The following is a 21707-nucleotide window of genomic DNA, read 5'->3' as shown; positions in this document are numbered from 1 at the left end:
TTCTAATCAAATTCTCCACAAGCAAGCTTTTGTTTCCCTGTATTCAGGGAAACTCCAGTTAAAACGAATACTTCAAGGGTAACTCCAGCAAACCACCAGACACGTTATGGACCAGGCCATAATGACCAGTTACTGATGGTTAGTGAAGAAGGCAAGCTTAGTGCTGTGGGGGGAAAAGGGTAAAATAATTCAATCCCTGGTAACGGGCAAAGAGACATCTTGGTGGTGTTGTTTTTATATCAGTCAGGGCCAGAGCAGATGGCAGTCCTTTGTTCATCCTAGCTTGATGCCTGGCTTAGTGACCAACACTGTTTTATGCCTAGGACTCATAAAAATCAAATCAAATCCAGGCAGTGTAGGGTGGAAGAAGGAAGACAGAGAGACCTGCAAACTACCATGCCACCCTGCCCTCCAGTGCAAGCCACAGGTGGGCCATAGACACCTGTTTGCCAACATGGCATGCAGTGTGGGTGGAGGGTATCACCCAGGGCCTGCCAGCCACGTGACTAGCCTGCTCCTGGAGCCATCATGAAGTTTGAGCACTCGGTGATCAGATGGTTGAAAAGAGACGTGTAGCAACTTGTGCATTATAAAGAGAGATGAAACTGGAGACTCAAGCATGGAGAGGAGGAGCCTATTGTGAGGAGTCAGCCCTGCTCCCTGTGGCCATGGTGGGGTCCTGGCCCAGGCTGCTGCTCTGAGTTCATGGCTATGTAGTGGCAGAGCTCGATGTGGATTCTGTGGCTCCTATTACTACTAGAGAACATGGGGATGTCCCTGATACCACTTGGATGTCTAGGGGCTGCAAAACTGGCCTCTCCCTGCACTGGATTCAGTACTCTAGAGAGATGGCCCTATCTCGCATTGTTGGCAGAACTTGGGAGAGCGAGCCTTATGATTCGCTCAGGCAGCACAATGAAGCTGGCCCTGATGGTGAGAGTATGTGTGAGCCTTACCTGAGGGCACAAGTATGGGAGAGCTGACCCTACCACTCACCTGCCGTAAGGTGGACTGGGCATAGAAGTAATGTTCTGGACCCCTGCTCCTCACCACCTCTGGGATTCAGGAAAGCTGCCCATAGGGTCATGTGCTCTGGAGAGTTATCCCTGCCCGTCCTCAGCTGCATCATTTGGGAGAGCAGGTCCTGAACCTCACCTGGACAGCACAGTAGAGACAACCATGGTAGAGGTGGTGCAGGTGGGCAAGCCCAAAGGGCAAAAACATGGGAGAGTTGGCCTCATCACTAATCTGCTGTGAGGTGGCGTGGGTGCAATGGTGATGTCCTGCCCCACCCACTTCTCACAACCTGTGGAAGTAAGGAGAGCTGGCCCAGGGGTCTTGAGAGCAGGTGAGCTGGTCCCCGTCATGAAGTTGGCCCCGCCCACCACCAAGGTCAGCTGTACTGTGCTGTTCAGGCAGTATAAAGGGCTTGCTCTTCCAAGTGCTGTAGCTGGTGAGGGGAAGGGCTAGCTTTCCAGATCTCATGACCCCATGGACAGCTTCTCTGAATGGCATAGTGGCAAGTGGCATCATCACCTCTATGACCGTATCACAGGATGGCAGACAAGTGGTCAGCTCTCCCACACTCACGCTTTTTAGGGCAAGCTCACTCACACCCTTGCCATTAAGGGCCAGCCTGTGCTGCCTGAGCGAGTGCTGTAGCATTTGGAAGTGAAGGCCTTGCACCTCTCCTGGTCAGCACATTAGTGCTAGCCTCTCAGGGGGAGATGGGTGATCCAGCTCTAAGAATGAGAGTGAGAGAAAGCTGGCTATGCTATTCATTTACCATGAGCTGGTGTGGGGGTGGGGCATGCCCTCCTGCCCTTTGCCCCTCACTACCTGCAGCACTTGGGAGAGCTGGCCCTGGGGTCATGAAAGCAGGAGAAAAAGCCCTCCTTCTTCACTGGCTGTAGTACCCAGGAGAGTGAGTCATGAACTTCACCTGGACAACACAATGGAGCTGGCCCTGATGGCTAAGGCAAGACTTAGCCAACCCCAAGGATGTGAGAACAGGCTAGCTGGCCCAGCCCATCACAGGCTGCAGTATTTGTGAGAGTGGGCCTTGACTTGAATGAGCAGCAGAGTGGAGCTGGCTTTGGAGGTGTGGGTGCAGATGAGTTGGTCCCCAGGGCACGAGAGCAGGAGAGCTGACCCTGCCTCCTGCTGGCCTAGCTAGAGAAGTGCTGGAGAGCTTGCCCTGGAGGTGTAGACAAAGGAGAGTCATTGGGCTGACCCGTTCTGCTACCACTCAGGCCCAGATATCAGGACTCTGGGAGGGCTCTTTCCAAAATCTATATCATCTATGAATGATGGAGACATGTGGAAGGGCCAATCCTGCTGGTCCAAAGCTGCAGGATCTCCATGACACAGGGAAACAACAGGGTGAGTAGGAGTAGGCCCAATGAGGATCCAATTTTGATGGAATCTCAGAAGCCAGAGATCTTGAACCAAATCAATGACTCATTACAATGAACACTTGCAAGTGAAGATGTGTGGACAGAGGGATAGACTGTGGGACACACTGTGGCATACTACAGCTTCCACAATGAGATTTTTTTTGCTGTTGGTGTGTGTGAGTGTGTGTGTGTGTGTGTGTGTGTGTGTGTTATTTGCAAGGAGAAGTTGCAATGGCAAAGGGAAGATGTCCAGGGATGTGGAGATGGCTGGCACTGTGATACATGGTGTGAAACTCACAAAAAATCAATTAAACGCTAACAAAAATCAAAAGAATTGAAAATGAAATAAAATAGACTTTATTGATGATCAAGTAGATTATGGGAATAGACAACTTAGAAAGAGAAGCTAACTATTACAGCTTGGTACAATTCCAATGATTTCTTAGAATTTAACTTTCCCCTAAAAAACCCACAAAAATATTGATTCCTGAAATGTAGATATCAGTGCAGTGGGTTTGGGCCAGTCACTACCTCCTTGCTACTACAGCTTAGATTCTTTCCTCGGGTGAACTTGGGACTCTTGATCACAGAAACGATTTCCAAGATGAGTCAGTATAATGCAGGGTCAGCGTTATCAGAAAGCTTAACAAACATTTATGCATGGGGTTAATAGAAAGGTACTCTGGGAAAGGATAATGAATATCCAAGTGTGGATGTGGGTTTATCAAGGGAGAAGAATGCTTATGTGGCATAGTAATGTCATTTTGGTGACTCTCAAGCAAGTTATGTCTCAGTTGCTATGAAATATCTTCTCCCTCCTTTTGATAGGAGAGCCTCTGATGGTGCCTTGGACAGAATTACAACTGATAAGGTAAAACCAATGCATGAGGGTGTTGAGGCACATATTTTTTTTTTTACCGTGAATGCAGATTTTGTGAGACTCCTCAAAAAGTGTAGGTTTATAGCTAGAAAGGATAAAGTCTTTAAGCATGATTTATTGCTACCTGATGTTCTTAAAAGCATTTTATATAAAAGGAGTCATGTTTCTGTATATGTAATCTTCAAGCAGACACTAACTGTACTGGAATTCTCTTTTAATGTTTTCATTTATTCTTTAAGAATTTCATACATACATATTTAAATTAAACTCAGCTCTTACTTCTCTCTAGACTCTTCACAGATTGATCCATGTCTGCATCCCACCTTTATGTCCTCTTTTTTCTTTCCTATAACTCACTTGGTTCAATTAGTGCTACCCATATAGGCATGGTCACAGCACCAGCCACTAGATCATAAAGAAAACTGACCCTCCTCGTCTCAGCTGCCATCCATAGTCAATATAGTCACTGCTCAGGCAGAAGTGAGGCTTCATGAACACACCCCCATCCTTGCTGGAATGTTTACTGGTCAGTCATCCACAGCTTCTGTGTGTTTCTAGGTGCAGGTATGCTGTCATGACCATAAGATGCTGTTCAACCCTGGTTCTCACCTACATCTGGCTCTTACATTTTCTGTGGTGTTTCCTGAGCCATGGGGCTCAGCATGTATCAATATCTGATTTATGGCTGAGCACTCCATAGACAGTTATTCTTTGCCTTTTGACCAGCTGAGAGTGTTAGGTCCCAAAGAAACTCAGGGTAAATAACCAACTAGGATGCCTATTAGAATTTGAAACTGGATGCTGGCCACCATAGTCTCCCAGCACTATAAGTATCTGTTACAGAGTCTGGTTTCTCAGAAATTCTCACCTCCCAACCTTCTATCTTAAACCTCTCTGGACTCTAAGCTCCTTTCCCCAAGCTTCCCTTTTTTCTATTTAACCAAGCCATTTTGGCCACAAGCTCTCTCAGTTCTCTTTGTCCTCTTGATTGCCTTGGCCTCGTGGTTCTTCTCCTTCTCCTGGTCACCTCTCTTATCCCCCTTTTTTCTCTCCTTCTCTTGCCCCTATCCCACACCTCTCATAGCCTTATCTGTTCTGCTAGCCATGTTCAGCCTGAATGCTTCTAGATGCATCAGTCTGTTTTCTCTCTCATATCTACAATAAAAGCCTTACCCTCACCCAGCCTTTGAAGTGGTCATGCCCTCATTTTCACTCAGTGAGCTGTGTTAAGAACTGTCCATTGCACAAACACGCTTCTTTGATGATGACAGAGAGCTATACTAATCTATACGTATTTAGAAGGCAGTTCAACGCTGTTCAGCTAGAAAAACAGTAGTAGGTTCATCTCAGAACAATGAGTTCCTCAGGTAATAGTTGGAGGTCAGATATTAAAAACAGGCATGTGTTCCCTTCTGTGGCATAGAGCTTACATTGAACCAGACAATAGTTGGTTAACTCCATGCCTCTATTGCACCCAGGGTGTGGTGATTTGAGTAGGATTGGCTCCCATAGACTCATGTATTGGAATGATTGACCCACAGGGAATGACACTATTAACAGGTGTGGCCTTCTGAAAGTAGGTGTGGTCTTGTTGGAGGAAGTGTGTCATTGTAGGGGTGGGCTTTGAGATCTCCTATGCCTAAGCTCTGCCCTGTGTGGAATCAGAGCCTTCTCCTGGCTGCAAACTGAAGACAGCAGATCCCTTTTGCTGCCTGTGGATCGAGATGCACAGCTCTCAGCTCCTCCAGCACCATGTCTGCTTGCATGCTGCCACGCTTTCTGCCATGATGAGATTGGACCGAACCTCTGAACCTATAAGCCAGCCCTAATTAAATGTTTTCCTTTATAAGAATTGCCTTGGTCATATTGTCCCTTCACAGCAGTGAAGCCTTAACTAAGACACAGGAGCATACACTGGTTAGCTGGTTGTTATTGTAATTTGCAAGATCATGAGCTGGCTAAGACTGTTCATGACTTTCTCCCATAGATGCCTTTGCAGCATCTTCTGGTACCATGAAAGCTAGCTATGTGGGAAGAAGCTTCTAAGTTTGTACCAGCTTGATTTCTCTAAGTCCCATGACCAAAGTATGTGATGTCATGAACAATAAAGCTTTACCATCAAGTTCTGATGACCAACCAAGAGCAATGGAATACCTTGTATTGCTTGGGTTTGGGAGATTCCCCAGGGGTCCTTAGCAAGGAATTTGAGAAGAGGCATTCCACCTCTGGTTTTGTCTTTTTTTTTCTTTTTCTTTTTCTTTTTTCTTTTTCTTTTCTTTTTTTTTGCCAAAGAACCTACAACTTGAAAGAGGAGCATTGTGTATTAACTCATAAATATGAGTTTCAATGTACTCAAAATTTGGAAATATAACAATAGAGAGTGTGACATATTCTTTCTCAGACACAATGGGGCGTCTCACTAACAAGCCTGTCCTGAGAGATGAATTATTCCCTTCCAGAATACACTTGGGCTTGACCTCATGATTTTTCTATGTAATGGAAAGCCCAGACACCCTGAAATACTAAAGGTAACGTTTCTGTCCTGTTGATCCCAGTGCTTACATCTTATATAGACAACTACTTCTGTGCTTTCAAGTATTCATATAACTGGTTCCTGATATATTTTCTGATTCATCTTTGAGATTTTTCTGGTCATATGAATTGTTAAGCCAAGTAGGGCTGTTTATGTCTTTATTTGCAATACTAGGGGCACAAAGACAGGAGTATCACTGTGAGTTCAAGAGCACTTTTGTCTATAGGAGTTCTGAACTAACCATTGCTGCACAGGGCAACTCTGTCAAGAAAGGAGCAGCATCTATCTGTAGCTTATGTATTCATTCTGTATTTGTGTAAAAGATTTATCTTCATTTCTTAAATTTCAACAGAAATAATTCATATTCTTTTTTAAATTTTTATTTATTTTTTTAAATTGAATCATAATTTTTACTTATTCACACAGGGGTTATAAACACAAAAAGGCAGGACATGGGGAAGGGGATGACACTGGAGCATGGGTGTTCAGGGGGAGTACAGATATCTTTCAGAACATGGTATCGGCTGGGTGAAGGTTCAGGGGACAGGTCACTGTGACTCTGTCTATCATTCACTTGTCCTTATATAAGTTGGTATTATCTGCCAAGGCTACCTATTTACAAGGTCTAAGACTACTCAGGTTGGTAAATTTCCACAAATGCTGCCTGTTTATAATAGCTTATAGCCATCTGTTTCAGTGTTTTTCCACTGAGACCCAAGACTTGGTGCTAGTATACATGTATGAGAGGCCTGTTGTTGATTTTAGGCCTATGGCTGATTTTAGGCCTTCAGTGTATAAGCAGGGCTGCCCCTAACATCTCCTCCCTTCTCTAAGTATAAAAGGACTGTGGCGATTCTAGTCTTGCGAAGGCGGGGATAGAGGCCTGACCTCCAGTAATTGAAGGGGACCTTGTAGTGGCTCCGATCCTCCTGTCGTTGTCCAGTGAAGCATGAGGGCCATACCCATCCCGATGTCTTTTTCCTGGAGAGGGTATACTTTTGCCATCAACCCCTAGCAATTCATATTCTTATTTATCCACTTCAACAGCTTTGATAAAGGGCTAATAACTGAAAAAGCTCAGGTAAACCAAGAAACTCTGGACAGGAAAAAATGCCTTTAGTAGGAAGTTAGGATGTGGGAGCTCCTGATAAGAACATTCCAACAACTGACACTGGTATCTGTGACTTTGGGGGTGCAGGGAAACACATCTGCAGATCGAGTCTTCCTCTCCCAAATCTGCTGCTGCTCCCTCTTGTGCCTATTACACCATACGCCTGCCACCCAGGCTTGCACACTTGGGAATGGTCTTCACTGCACATCATAGAGCCTGATACTAGAGAACGCTTTTCTTCTGCTTCCATATTGTGTCCACTAATCCTGATTGGATGCAAGCCACGGATGAATGTATTTTACACAGAGTTTCTCCTAGTGTACATGACACTCCCTCCCCATTTTCTGTTCCTTCATATAGTTCTTTGTGTGTTGCTAGGGAGCCAATTCAGGACCAGTATTATCACAAGGAACCAATCTGAGTTACACCCCAATCTTAGTCATCAGCTTCTCTGAGAAAACAGAACCATCCCCTTTATCTATCTATCTATCTATCTATCTATCTATCTATCTATCTATCTATTGGAAAGAGTGCTTTAGCTTCGAAGGCAACACCCACCTCCCCTTGTTCATTTAACAGTCAGATGACCCAGAAAGTCATTTGGCAGATGCTGTGGGTGTTTGTTACTTCAGCTGCTTAGGTGGTCTCAGTCTTTCTCTCTCATTGATATCCTTCTGAAGGAGTATTCGAGCACCTGAAAGATCAGAATCCAACCAGCAGCCCGCCAAAAGGACTCAGAAAGCACTGGGAACTACTTGTTTCTTGAAACTGTAAAAACCTATGTGCAATGTGACAGGGTCACCAACACTGGTGAGTTGTTACCAAGGCAGGAAACCCAAACGGGTGGTAGTAACACTGTTTTCTAAAGTCATTTTTTGGCGCCTTTGTCCCTGTGAAGCCAGCATACCATCTGGCAGGTAGGCACAGTGCCACTAAGCAGAAGGGACCAAGTGGAGAAGGGTCTGCCACCATGTGCTGCTTTCCACCCTGATCTGCATGGGGTTTTCAGTAGAAAGCAGCCAGCCCTCTGCACTGCATGCTTTAGTTTCTCATGAAAGGAAATGCTATTCTTTTCCTTGAGGAAAAGACAGACAGATACATCTTCTCTGGAAGCAGGCCCTCTTCCGGGAGCAGGCCCTGCCAGATCTTACCCAGGCTATTCCCATAGTTTTCATAAACTGACGTTTTATTAATTCTCTTTCAAAACTGTTAACAACGGCCTAATATTTAGAATCTTAATTCAGTAAACATAAAGAAGCTTTTGGATCTGATTTTAAAACAAAATAGTTTGACAAATTTTTCTCTTCTTGGTATCTTACTCAGACTGAGGGTGAAAAAATAGCAGTCATTTGTTGCTTGGAAAAAATGTCAGTGGGCACTTTAATTCAGGGATAATGGTATATATTCTGATCCAAAGAAGCAAGGTTCATAATTCTTGCCCTCCAGAAACTTACTAGCTTGTTGGGGAAATAGAGCATATGTGTAAATGACAGTAGTCTTCTCCCATTACAAAATATTGGAGTCAATGTTTCTTCTTCTATGATAATAACCATAATTGAAATAAAGCATTTTGAAAATACAGGAATATAGCAGGAAAATGATAACACAGTTTCATGAGCTAAGCTAGAAGATCACCATTGTTGGATAAACTAGGCCGCCAGCTAGTTCTTGGGATACACCTGTCTCTATCCACCAACATCTAGATTATAGAAATGAGAAGCCATGCCCAGATTTTATGTGGGTACTGGGGATTTGAATGAAGGTCCTCATTCTGTACAGCAGTGCTCTGCCCATTAAGGTGTCCCTCATCCCCAGAAATTATTTTTTTCTTTTTTAAAAGGTATGTGTATGTATATTGCACATGAGTGAACCATAGAGACCAGAAGAAGGCATTAGATCCCATGGAGCTGGAGTTACAATGTGGGCCTCCCCACATGGGTGCTAGCAACCAAACATAAATTCACTGGAAGAGCAGCAGACTCCCTTAACTGCTAAGACATCTCTCCATTATTTTATTATTATTTTCAACATAGTTAATGCAAATAAAGCTCTCATAAACATATTTGTAAATACAGTTGTCTCTGCCTTTACAAATATGTTTCAACACCAGACATTGCTTTTATTTTATTTTCTATTTCATCATTTAGTGGGACGAAACAAGAAGCCAGCAGGCAGGGCCCATTGATCTAAAAACACAGTGACACAGAACTCCTCCCGGTCCCTGTCGAGGGTGTGAGGAAGCAGCAACACTAAAACCTGTCAGATTCCACATCAAACCTGATGGGTGACCAGGATAACACAAGCGCTATGTTCAAACCTCTTCAGTGTGTAGAAACAAAACGATTATGGGAAAAAGAACTGTCTGAGAACCATGTATGTTTAGGCTCTCCATGCACGGCCTTTCTCTAGGCAAAAGTATAAAGGACCCTGAGTGCTGGCTGGTCTGTGTTGCCCTGTGGCTGCTCTGTTCACCTGGAGTCCTGAGCTCAACGCTCATTGGCTGATGGCAGCAAAGCTGAGGACCAGGAACCCCTTTCTTAGGCTAGTGGCAAGTGAACAGGTGTGGTCTGGAACTAAGTGAGGGACACCAGGTTCTCCCGTCCTTATCTGACGCTTCACAGCAATTGTTGGCGGTGATGGGCAACAAGGAAGTTGAGGAGGAGGGGGAAAGGAAGCTCGGTTTGATAAAGGTGGAGAGACTGGAAGTCCTGAATTACACACCCGAGGCTAATTTCAGAGGGAGGCGAGGGTTACAATCTAAGCTTTGACCAAGGGTCAGGGTGGAAAAGTCCGGAAGAAGAAAGAAAGCAGAGGTGCAGCCGAAGCAGCCGAAGCAGCCTCACGCCCAGCAGTAGTCTGGTGCTGCTACCTGAACCTTCCCCATCTATTCTAAGTGCCCCCATGCAGCTGTGGTAGGAACGCAAGGATTGGCAAAGACAAAACCCGGCCCGTGTGTCAGCAGCAGGTGATTGTGTGACATACATTCACAGTTGCTCTCTGTGCTCACAGCTTCCAAAGGAAACCGATTTCTTTTTTTCTTTTTTTTTTTCTTTTCTTTTTTTTTTTTTGAGACAGGGTTTCTCTGTGTAGCCCTGGCTGTCCTGGAACTCACTCTGTAGACCAGGCTGGCCTCGAACTCAGAAATCCGCCTGCCTCTGCCTCCCAAGTGCTGGGATTAAAGGCGTGCGCCACCACTGCCCGGCAAGGAAACTGATTTCAACTTATCTTCTTGATCCCCAAAGTTCAACTAGGCAGACAGCAGTTATATCTGACAGATGATGTTGCACGGCACAGAGGAAGATGTTACAGAGCACGATTTAGGTATTTCAAAAGGCCAGTGTTGGAACAGTGTCTCAGGATGACGTCTGAGTGAGGATTCCTCTTCAGTTTGTTGAAGTCTACAGATATTTGGAGAAAATTCACTCTTGTGGAAAATCAAGAGTTGGATTGGATCAGGCAGGGGAGGTAATTGGACTAATTGGCCTAACTGTCCCCGTGGCTGCAATAGATCCTCTTTTGACATTATCAAGCTCCCAAGCTCCTGCAGGACGATTTTGATGCTGCAGGAATTCTTCCTCTTCGCCAGCAGTCAGTGGCTCTAGACTCACCACTCCATTTGAAATCTTCACGCTGCTCATAGTGACTCTTGTTACAAATTTTACAGATGGAGTGCTTCTGGGTACCTAGGCTCATGTTCTACTTTAAGGCTGTGTATTAGGTTTTTATAAATTGTTCTTGGAGGCCTAATTGCCATCCCTGACCATCTTGGGTCATGTCTCTGGCCTCCTCGACACCAGCTAACTGTGCCATTGCCTGTGCCTTTCTGGTCTTCTAGCTCATCCAAAAGTCAGAAATTTCCAGGGACTTTTGTTCCCAAGCCTCTGGTCGCTACCATCTTGCATTACTGTCTTATAATTTTCTTAGAAAATATTCTTAAAGGTATAGTTTCAGCATTAAAGTGAGTAAAAAAATGTTAATTATTGGTATGGGGATAGAGTGTTTCAGTAGTCAAGGGTACTGGCTGTTCTTTCAGATCTGGGTCCCAATTCCAGCATCCACATGGTGGCTCACAATTACCTGGAATTCCAGTTTCAGGGGATCCAGCATCCTATTCTGGCCTCTGGAGACACAAGGCACTCACGTCGTATACAGATACACACACATGCAGGCAACACATCTATATTAATAAATTTATTTTTAAAAAAGAATCTTGATACATGATAAAATATCTTCTTACATACTTATTAAGTGTATAATTTATTTCACATATTTTGTGAGACATTTATATTCTGAAATCTTCTCTTAACATTCACAACCTCCATGATAGATCAGACATTTTCAACTCTAATTTAATTGACAATGAAACCAAGAAAGCCAGTAGTGATTAAAATTCAAAGATCATGTCTTGCCTTGAACTTTTTCTTCAGATTTTCTTACATTCACTCCTTTTCCCTGACTCCTTTAGCTTAGATATATTTGAAGGAGACAATACTTACTTTTTCATCTATTTTTAAAAATTCAGTAGTATAGCTTACTTGTAGAAAAATAATTTACTTCCACTTGGTTGTGGTGCTGTCCTTCATCTCTATGTGAAACCATAATCTTCTATCTCCTAAGCTAGCCTTCTTTACAACGTTTTATAGACAGAGCCTTTGTCTAATGTTATATAATCTTGTTTGAAGAAAGAAACTTATCATTGGTTGTAGTGATTTGCATAGTAAATTACCACTGGTTGTAGTAATTTGTGTACTGGTTAGCAAGCTTCCTGGACAAGGGTTGTTATAAAACTGCTCTCATAACTTGTGTTTTCTTTAACCTGGTGGCTTTGAAGCATAAATCCATTAAGAGATTGGGAAATGGACAACAGTGAGAACTCTTGTGCATTCCAACTCAAGTCTGAGTTTTATACTTTTTATTTTTTGTATCTTGGGGTTTTCAATAAATAAAATAAAAAAGATGCATTTGATTCGCTGGCATCATTATTTGTGAAGCTTCTCTGTGTGTTGTGTGTGTGACTCATTTTCTCTCTTAGTTATAAGACTTTGATGTTAGAGTCAAGTCTCACTCACTACAGTTCCCAAACCGAAGACTCACTACAAATGTTCCTGAAACCGGTTAGGTTAACTTACATTTGATAACATTGCCCCCCTCTCCCCCTCAAACTCCCCAAGACAGAAAGGGAAGAGAAATGTTCCACCATGCTTCAGGTTCCAAAGGCAACTGTTCTTTTATTGTTGTTTTTGCCTGTAGTCCTAAAACATAATCAGGATACAAAAATATTCAGACAGTTTTTATACAGAAGTATTGCAGATGAGGTGTTTTTAATAACTTCCCTTTGTTCTTGCTAGATGAGATTTACACTGTTCTTGGTATTTAATTAATGCTCAGAAGGGCAACCCTCACAGCTTTGTCCTGCTTTTGCTTAGAGCCATTTAGGGTGTATATATTATTTATTTCAGAGATTAATTTGTTGAAATATATAATTGGTAATTTAAAAAAAATTTTTTTTCAGTAGCACCAAAACCCCATCATGCTACCCAACAATGATGGAGGAAAATATATCTTTGATGTTTTGTTTTAATTATAAGAACCATATAAACTGAAAATCTGTAAATGATCATTAATAGACTGTAAGATCTTGGGGGAATGAAATAAAATATAGGACATGGCTTATTTCTCCATTGGGGTGAGTTTATACTGGTTATTACTCTCCTGTGGCAGCAACAGCTACCAGCTTTCCTTTTGTAATCACCCTGACAGAACAGCTCCTTGGGGCTCCATTCCTGAAATGTATCAAAAATACACTTTTGCTAGTGGGAAAGAAGACATTTTCTCACATGCTTATATTTGCAAGAACAATCCTAGAATTAATGAGGACATGCACATGTGTGTTGACCAGCAGCGTCACCTGACTTCTCAGCAGTATGATGTCACTGATGATGACCCTTCGCAAAAGAACTGAGAGAGGACCTGCTTGAACAGTAGTGCTTCTTCTATTACAAGATTGTTAGATTTCCCTTTTCAAGGACCTGTTCATATTCTTGTAAGGATTGGCTTCCTCCCCCTTATAAAGACTATTGTTATTCTTTTAAAATAAACTTTGGTGAAAGCTTTGAGCGGTTTCCTTGAGTGTTAGTTTTCACATCCCGAGGATGTTTTTGTGCAAGTTGGAGCTGTAGTGTGTCCAAGGATTTGCAAGGTTCATGATGTAAAACAGGCATGCCAACAAAGAAACATATATACATCCTAAGTACTAAATGAAAAATAATTAAAATTTAATTTTGTAGTTGAAAGTAAATAAATATGACATATTTGTTCCAGAGAAAATTAAACAGCTAAGCAAAGGAATGATTCACAACATGAATAAATCTCAAAAGTGAATACTTCATAAAAAACACACTTATACTCACATGATGTAAATCCACTTGTATGGATCTGAAAAACAGTAACATTGAATGAGTGCAAAATTTACAAATTAAAATAATGAAAGAATAACTGAAAAATCAGGTTATTTCTGTATCATAATACTACCATAATAGTCAATGTTTTTAAACTCTTTGTGTGGGGGGCGGGGCATGTATAAGTTTGTGTGTGTGTTTGTGTGTGTATATGTGTGTATATGTTTGCGCACATGAGCTTGTGTGCGTGTGTGTATACACATACTCAGGATGAAGTGTGCTATATGCACATCAAAACATCTTAAGATTGTTATTAAAATAAACAACAACAACAAAATAGTGTCTCCTTGAATAATTTAAAATAATGTATAATATAATGGTGCGTCAATAATGAAATATCCTCCTATGAGCTAGATTTAGAAGTCAGGTACAGTTTGTTGTGGCTACTTACCAGAAGAGCTCTGGGCTCTTCTGATATCAAATCTCTGAAACATATATATATATAATTGATTTTACTGAATTATACGATTCAATGTAGATTATAGAGATTGAGATAAATATTTTTTTTTGAGACATGATTTCACTATATAGCTTTGGCTGTTTCTGAATCTCAAAATGTAAACCAGACTATCCTCAAATCGTCAGAAATTTGTCTGCTTCTGCCTGCCAAATGTTAGGACTAAAGGCATGTGCCACCACACCCAGCAATATTCTGATATTTAATTTAAGAATAAATCATGGCTTTTGCTGTATGACAGGATTACTGTTAGGTTCAGGTGAGACCTTGAATCTAATAGGAACTTGCATTGTGTAAATGTAGAGTTAATATTTTTGTTATTAGTGGATAAATAAAACCCTAAAGTTATTCATTTTAATAAGGTGCCACATGACATTCAGACGTGTGAATGCATGATACAATATCTAACATGAGGTTAAACATATTCATACTCTCAAACATTACCACTTTCTTATTGTTAATTGATCAGTCTTCCTTGACTCCTTATTTTGATTCTGCAAATATGGATTTATTGGGCATGCATGTGTAGTATATTGGAATAGGAGTGTATTTTAAGCTTTTTAGATATGCTGCAACCCCTCCACAGTTGAATCTATAACTAACTTTTCATAGTTTGGTTGCAAGTGAATTTATGCCTATTGTTTAAGAAGAAATGACTGCCTACCATGTGACTTTTGATTATAATGCTTCTGGCAAAGCAGACACCCCAGACTTATAATTGATCAATGTATTAATGGATAATTTTCTGAGATCAATTTTGTGAAAGCCACACTGCTGAAGAATCAATCTTTAAATTGGAAAACACATTAAACAAGATAAATATCCTAATCTGTTAATTTGTTTCAGAAAGTGTTAGTGTTTTCCTCAGATGATTAAATGCAACAGTATTATAGTAAAACTATTCAGTTTATTGAAAATTGCACAACACTGAGTACTTTGTCATTGAAAATTACCCAACACTGAGTACTTTAATCTGCTTTTGAATTATAGCCTATTCTTACTTATTTCTTTTCAGTGATACATAAAATGGTACAAATTTTGAGATACTATGCAATATTTGGATGCATAAGTACATTGAATAAAATCAAATCTAAGAAAACATATTTATCTTTTAAATAATTATTCTTTATCATAACAAATACATCTCATAACATATGTACATATGTACACTTAAAATGTGAACAAAACATTTATTTGGTACAGTCAATAGAAATAGTATTTTAAATATTTTTGAAAATGAAGTGGTAGGTAAATCTGACAAGTTGCTCACTTACTAAGTTGATGTCTTTGATGATTGACTTTTTGCTTGGTTAGCCTGCTTCTTTTGGCAGGACCAGACAGGTCCCATGATGCTTTATAGCAAGATAGCATTCTAGAAATTCAGTGTGGGAAGAGAAAAGTTTCAGACAAAGGGCTTTGGAACTTTTAACTTACAGAACCAACACAGGATAGACTGAACACACACTAACCAGAGATTTTAGCTGGGATCAGCTTCATGAATGTAAGGTAATAGGCAACCACACAAACTCAAGATAAAGAATCATGTCCTTCCTTTGATGGTGGTCACATATTGCTGACTCACCGTAATGGGACATAGTAGACAATGTTTAGGTTGTAAAACATCTGAATTCTATTCTCCAGAGAACTGATTTGTTGATATGGTGTTCTTCATACTTCAAAATCTGCAGATCTTGAGCTATTGTAAGTAATGCTTTGATTTGAGATATTTTGCAAATAGCATCTTATAGATATGATCTTTTCGTATCTATATGAAAGTTGCTCAGGTATCCACATCATATAAGTTTCCATATGAGTCTTCTTCGTGTATTTTCATATAGCTAGTTGAAAATGCCTTTGGCCAGACCTCTAGCTATCGTTCTTTTAGATCAGTGATCTCACACTAGAAAGGATGAAGGGGAATATGCTGGTGAATTTAAAGTGAATGAAATGTGAACACAAGATGCCCCATGCTTGTAATCTCGACATTTGAGGGGCAAGAAGGACATGAGCTGGACAACTTAGAGAAATCTTGTCTCAAAAAAGATGCAAAATTCAAGACAGTTAGAAACCTAGATACAAACCAAAATGGTACAAAAAAAGCAGTGAAATTGGAGTTATTCTCAGCTCCAGAAATCGTTCATGAGCCCATGGCAGTGTACACACATGTATGTATGTCTACACATAGTTGTGATGATGGAAATGAACGTAAATATGGAGTGGCCAAAGATAGTAGTTGATAGTTCACAGGTGTGTGGGCTGGAGTAATATAGGTAATGATACTCTTTTTTTACAATTGTTATTTTAGTAATAAACCATAAAACATAAAAACATTTTAGGTTTTATTATGGCATTTTTCAAACAAATGTGTTTCAAACAAAACTGTATTCTTGTTGCTTTTCCTCTCCTCCTTTTCTCTGCCGTTTCTTTCCTTTCATACCATCTTGCTTTCATGTCAGTTCTTTCTTTGGATATCATCCCCAGATATTCCTCTTTTGTTGTCTCCTATCTATTTCAGAGGCTGTGCACACTAATAATCTCTTATTTATATGCATATACATTAAATACTGACTTTGACAAAACAAACAAACAAGCAAACAATCAAAAAACCTAACATTGGTAATGGTCTAAGTTACCTTCTATTGCTGTGAAGAGATACCACGATCAAGGAAGCTTACAGGGGAAAGCATTATTAACTGGGGATTTGCTTACAGTTTCAGATCATCATGGTAGGGAGCATGGTGCTATGGTGCTGGAGCAGTAGCTGAGAGCTTATATCCTGGTCAGAAGGCAGGAGTCAGGAAAAACACAAGACCAGACCTAGCATGGGATTTTGAAACCTCAAAGCCCACCCTCAGTAACATACCTCCTAATTCTTATTAAATAGCCTACCAACGAGCAACCAAACATTCAAATATATGAGTCCATGGGGGGCAGCCGCGCTTATTCAAAACACCATGGGTGAAAATACTGAAGAGGAAACATTTTTGTATTAACTAGAAAAATATAGACAGAGACAATTTCACACATCAGGATTTTTTACATTCAAAATTGAGTATAATTGTGCTCAGAATTCAGATTCTGGATATAATAAAAATTATGTTAAAGTTGAAACTATTGTAAACACAAACTTAAAATATAAAGTGTCTGACTGGCAAGTTTCTCTTGTTCAGAAATCCTTCTAACATCTTTGGCAATGTTCTAAAGGAATCTCTTTATCTCTACTGGTCAGAAAGCCTTTGAAGATTTCTAGATGATGGTTCAATATGCAGAAGAGCTTAGATAATATTCATCTAATATTTGTGCAAAAGGGTCTAATATGAAGTGCTTTCCAGGACAATAGGCTTTGGAATTTTCTCTAGAGAAACATGCAAAGATAGAAGCAATTAAGCAAAGTCTAAATCTTGTCAGTGATGTATTTGGCAAACAGCTTTGCTCATGTATTTTTGATGATGCACTGGTGTACAAGGCTTCATTGATTTCGGCTTTGCAGATGAACACAGCAGATTTGGGTTTCTGTGTTCTGTGGTGACTCTGCCCTTCAAGCCAATTGAGATAGTAACTGGCTGAAGAGAGGAAGATTAGGAACTTCTTAAAAACAAACAAACATGCATCATCTCAGCGTGTAGTTAGCATTAAAACAAGCAAACTACTCCAAACTGTCCTTTGCAACAAGCAGAATTCTCACTGAGTTCTGGAACCAGGAGAAAGAGTAAAGGCTTAAGGCCAGACTGAAGCATGGGTCATGCTGTTCTACAGCACTCACCCAAAGTGGAGCTTTGTAAAAAGCAGGCAGCATTGAAAATGTGACAATAATAAAATCTAGCTAGAGCTTATTCTTTTTTTTTCTCTTTTCAATTTGTTTTTGCCACTGACGTTCAGAGACTTGCACGGTGATAAGTTTCCATAACGAACCTGGTGGAATGGAATTGGTACCTGGAGGGGCTTTGTCCTCCCTGAATCCCAGCACTAAAGTTTCTCAGAATGTGACAGGACTTGCAAACAGACTCTTTTAAAGTTAATTAATAAGAAAGATGATGCTAGGTAGGGCTCTAGATGCAAGTAGGCTGCTATCCGTCCTCATAAGTAGAACAGGCAGAGGAAGAGTTGGCCAGAGGCATAAACATCGCCCCCCTCAAATGACTAATCAGAAATGCAAGAATGGTAACCACATAATTTCAAAAAGAAGTCTCCACTGAAACCATCCTTGCTGGCATCTCCATCTTGAATTTGCAGCCCTTGGGGAAAATGCTGTTTTCTTGGTTAAACTTGCTGGTCTCTGTCACTTTATTGGAGCCACCTAAGCAATGGGAGATAGAGAGCTTTCAGGGGAATTAGGAAGAACACCAGGTCAGGGCCCAATGGTAGGTTGTACTTCCTTGTAAGTGTCTATGTGGGGGAAATGTGTATTAGAAGAGGATTTTAATAACCCTGACTAGACACCCAGGGACATCTTAAAGGAAGAAGGAAAGATTCAGTGTGTGGAGCCAAGCACACACTTGAAGAGCCCTGTCTATGGAGAATGCATATCTGTGTCAGTACTACCTACAGAAACCATGCTAAGCTGACCACGTTTATAGAAAATGCCAGAGCCAGTAAGTGTAGATGACAAAGATCACAAAAGTCATCACACAAAAGCAATTTATCATGATACTTTCTAGTTACAATCTAACATGCAACCTGCCCATAATGCCCATAGGTCTGCGGTTTGATATTCCCAGAAAACATCTGCCAAGTGCGTGCCGTGCCTTCTCATCTGGGCTGACCCTAAGCCGCTTAGAGTTCTGCTAACATTCTCAAGTTCAAAGCTTAAAGCAGATCAAATTTTTCATTGTAATAAATGACCTCAATCGTCACATAATCCTGGAAGATTTTAAATACTTTATCAATCTTTTTTGAATAGCTCCTCTCCCCTACTGCTAGAATCATCTGGAAACTAAAGCTAAGCTGGGAACAAACATCTTAGAAATAGTAGTGGGTAGGAAGCCTAAAGTGGAAGCTATCAGTAGTTAACCCATGAAGCAACAACACTATGAAACAGTGTGTTGCCAGCTGCTGAAGAAGCTGTGTGGAAAACTTATGGACCTGTTGGACTCCAAATTCCTTTGAGCAGAAGAAATGCCCTTTAAAGGCTTGTAAATGGTGACAAGCTTCTAACTTGCTTGGGTACAGCTTAGGGAAAGAATAAAGAAGTCAGAGACATGATGGCAAAGTTATTTCAGAGTGACGAGGTGCTTGACTTTAGTGAAGGGCCCCTGTCCATAAATAGGAATGGGTACTGTCTATCTTTCGACAACCACAACACAGCAATGCAGTATAAGCACAGAGCAGAATCAGGAAGCCCCCTTGAGATCAGATACCTGGCATCAGGAAGAGTTACACTGTGAGAGAAATAATTCAGAATACTTGGCCTGCTTGGGTAATACTTGCCAGACTCTTCCAGTAAGTCTAAAATCTGATTTTATTGAGTACTTTGTACTTGGCAAAGCTGTGGATAAGCACTTTATATGTATTCACCATTTGTCATGGAATGAGGAAATAAGCTGAGAAAATTAACTCATTTGACCAAAATATGCACCTTGGAAAGGTCCAGAGAGAGGAACTGCACCCTGGATTTGCTAAAGCTCTGTCTTTAAACCTTGCCACAGTAGCTTTATCTTCCTAATAGGCTTAATTTATTTTTATGTGTTCCTTTCCAGTATTTCCACACATTCTCATTTAAGTATACATTAAGTTATACATTCTAACATGTATATATTATTACTTAGCTCCTAAACAGAAGCAACGCACAGATTCAAGTATCTTCACATGATTTTAGTTGTCTTCGTATTTCAGCCATTTACTTGGGAGACAAATAGATAATGAAAGTCTTTGGTTAACTGACAGCTGCAGTGTGCCCTCCCCAGTGGGAGGCAACTTTGTAAGATCTAAATGGTCTGGTTCCCAGCCAGGAGGAGGCTAGAGTAAAGCCAGAACAAACACTCAGCAGCAAAGTGTTGATTTGCGAGGGGTAGGGACACCAAGTGATGGCTTAGACAGGAAGAGGTGGAGCTAGTGAAAGGTGAGGTGTGGAGTCATCTGCCAAACTGTGTGGTTGTGGATCAGTCCTGTGCAGAAATACTCAAACTTGGCCTCAGATTTCTCTCTACAAAACACAATGGAGTTGGAGCACTTGCACCTTGTATAATATCTGTGGTCCCTGGCTGACCACAGGGAGTTAGTTCCTAGTAGCTGCATGTGGACACAGTGTCTTTGGATTTCTGGGTTGGAGGCACTCTTTGACACTGAGGGGAACTAGAAGTTCCAAAAGCTGAGGGCAGGGCAGGGACCGCTTCCTTTACCGAAGAAAAGTTTTGTTCATGTGCTAAATTCAGAAAGTCCTGTTTGACTGCCGGACTGTAACTATAAAAATGCCAAATGAAGTTTTGAGGGGAAAAGAAAAGAATCCTTCACTGGCAAGGAAAGTGGGTGAAATATTAGGTATTTAAATTCTGGAGGAAACCAAGCTTTGTCAAGAGGTTAGGTTCCATGGTTGTGTCACAGAGCCTTCTTGCTCAAAATCATGACTTCTTGCTGTGGAATGGAAAGCCAAGGAAAGTTGGGGTAGAGTAGTGACAATATTCTTCACAAGACTGCAACTTCCCCTAGAGTGGAAGCACTCTTATTGAGGTGTGTGTGTGTGTGTGTGTTTGAGTGTGTCTGTGTGTGTTTGTGTGTGTATGTCTGTGTGTGTATGTGTGTGTATCTCTGTGTGTGTCTTTATGTTTGTGTCTATGTATGATGTATGTATGTATGTATGTATGTATGTATGTGTCTGTGTATGTGCATGTGTTGGAATTGTATGTGTGTAGGCTGTTAAAAGCCACAGTGGTTAAGGTGTTCAGTGGTGTGGAACAAATCAGAGACCACAGTCATGGAAAGATGACCGCACACATCTAGAACAATGAACCTGTTAGGCACAGATGGCTCAGAAGAATGGTGAAAGAGATTCAGCAGGACAAATATGAGTCATGAAGACAGATGTGCAGCAATGAAGATGGGAAAATGATTGCTTTGCTCATCTCCTTGTCTGATGCCTTCTACCTGCTCAACTCCAGGCATTCTGGGCTTTCCATTCTGAATCAACTATGTGAGTCATGCTCCATCTCAGGGCCTTTGCTCCTGCCACACCGCCTGGATCATTCTACCTTGCACCCTCAGAGATCCTCTCCTGGCCTGCTGCAAATCTCTGTTCAGATGGCAGCTTCTCCAAGGCCTGTTCCTCATGTGTGGTATAATATGTAACTTTCCAAGCTCTATCCCAACAGACATGATTGAGTCCTCTGTGAAGGCAAGAATGATTGCCTGGTGTTTTCCTAACACTTAGTACATTGCCTGACATACGGCAGGCCCTTGGGAAATGCTTCCTAAATGAATGCACTTATCAGTAAATATCTGTCTTTTGTCGTGACCTTTAACAAATGCTTCCTCATGGGAGGGGGCTCAGGTCTAAATAAGAGTTGGTACTCAGGTAGCACATTTTACCTCTTGGAGCAGACAGACCTGGGTCAATCATATGTGGTCTGGCAAGACAATTAGTCTCCTAGGATTAGTTTCTTCTGTTGAGGTTTGGTCTGTGCTATGCATCATAATGCTAAATTCTGTACCGGAAGGAAGGTCTATTCATGTTTATGAGCTTTTGTTATGCAAACCTCGTTCCCTGATTTAAAACTATTGGCAACAGCCAATTACTGAAGGGATTAGAAGTAAGTGGGTTTTGAACTACCTGGTTGGGGGTGGAGAAGAGAGAGCTAGAGAGAGAAGAGACAGAGAGAGAGAAAGAGAAGAGGAGAGAGAGAGAGAGAGAGAGAGAGAGAGAGAGAGAGAGAGAGAGAG

At 41.2% G+C, this 21707-nt stretch overlaps 1 non-coding gene and 1 pseudogene across 1 annotated transcript; both read left to right on the top strand.

Annotated features, from left to right (window-relative positions):
• Nucleotides 1-21707, top strand: part of LOC114622712 — a 54062-nt pseudogene that overhangs the window by 11397 nt on the left and 20958 nt on the right.
• LOC114622818 lies at nt 192-332 on the top strand. The gene has a single exon (XR_003711676.1). It is a non-coding gene; the product is annotated as a small nucleolar RNA SNORA48 (small nucleolar RNA).

Source organism: Grammomys surdaster, unplaced genomic scaffold (genome assembly GCF_004785775.1).
Source record: "Grammomys surdaster isolate TR1022 unplaced genomic scaffold, NIH_TR_1.0 191, whole genome shotgun sequence".
NCBI classification, from domain to species: Eukaryota; Metazoa; Chordata; class Mammalia; order Rodentia; family Muridae; genus Grammomys; species Grammomys surdaster.
The sequence above is the reverse complement of the archived record's forward strand: the minus strand, read 5'-3'. Positions and strand labels throughout refer to the sequence as shown.